Raw genomic sequence first — 1,045 nt, forward strand, 5'->3', positions numbered from 1 at the left:
GAGGTGATTGAAAGCTGGGACATAGGAGCAGGGCTCAAGAGCATCCCAAGCACCAGCAATTTCTTGCTGGGCTGGCCCCTGTTCACACTTGTCCTCAGCTTGGCGGTCAGCTCAGGGGGCTGCAGGGTGACCTGACCAAACTTCATCGTGTCTCAGAGCAGCTCCTGCTCCAGCCTCTCCACTGCCTTTTCCTCCCTTCTCTGCCAGACTTTATCCAGTAGCAGCTTCTGAATGCTTTCTTCCCCTCTGACTTCTTGGGAGCACCTCGTCGGGCTATCAGTCAGCTTGGTTTTTGCTGGGGAACAGCACATGCTGGGCCTCCTGCCCCATGCACTGGATGTAGGCCCCATCAGACTCCCACTTCCCCTGTTTGAACTTGGGGACAGAGATGTCCAGATCCACTCCCCACACTTCCTTCTCCAACGTCTTTCTGAAGGTCACCTAGGACTTTTTTCTTCCTCTCATTGTTACTGATGGGATTTTTCATCTCCTCGTGGCTCCTCATAATCTCTTGGAGCCAGAAAGGGATTTCCTGTTCATCCTGGTTCTTGGGTTTGCAACTCACTTTCTTCTTTCCTTTGCTGCGTGGATTGGGCCATGGCTGAGCATTACAGCCCCTGCAGCTGCTGCAGCCCTCAGGGTAGCCCCAGCCCTCCCCAGCCCCCAGGCCCGATGTCCCCATGGGGGACATCACTTGGGATGGCTCCGGCCCATTGATCTTAGTTTCTAAAAACCATTCTCCATTTGAAGAAAGTAAGGCTACTTGAAAAAATAATAATAATAATGGCTGATTCTAGGACTAGGACAGGAAAAGAACAAGGTGACCCTGGAAAAGCCTTATTATTCTAGAAAGTAAAGAAGTGCTCAAAGAATGATGGTGACATGTAAAACAAACACAGAAACCAGCTTAACAGGACTCTCACTGGAAAAAATCTGAGACAATATGAGCACCAAAATAAATCATGAAAGTACGGGATTACAAGTCATTGATTAATAGGAATCAATGAGTCCATAATGGCATAAATATATAAATGAAAAAAAAGCG

General features: G+C 48.3%; 1 pseudogene; it reads right to left on the minus strand.

Moving 5' to 3' along the window:
• LOC109387465 (coiled-coil domain-containing protein 137 pseudogene) overlaps positions 1-682 on the minus strand; it is a 4,599-nt pseudogene extending 3,917 nt beyond the window's left edge.
• Positions 683-1,045: the final 363 nt, after the last annotated feature.

Source organism: Hipposideros armiger, unplaced genomic scaffold (assembly GCF_001890085.2).
Source record: "Hipposideros armiger isolate ML-2016 unplaced genomic scaffold, ASM189008v1 scaffold_159, whole genome shotgun sequence".
Classification (NCBI taxonomy): domain Eukaryota; kingdom Metazoa; phylum Chordata; class Mammalia; order Chiroptera; family Hipposideridae; genus Hipposideros; species Hipposideros armiger.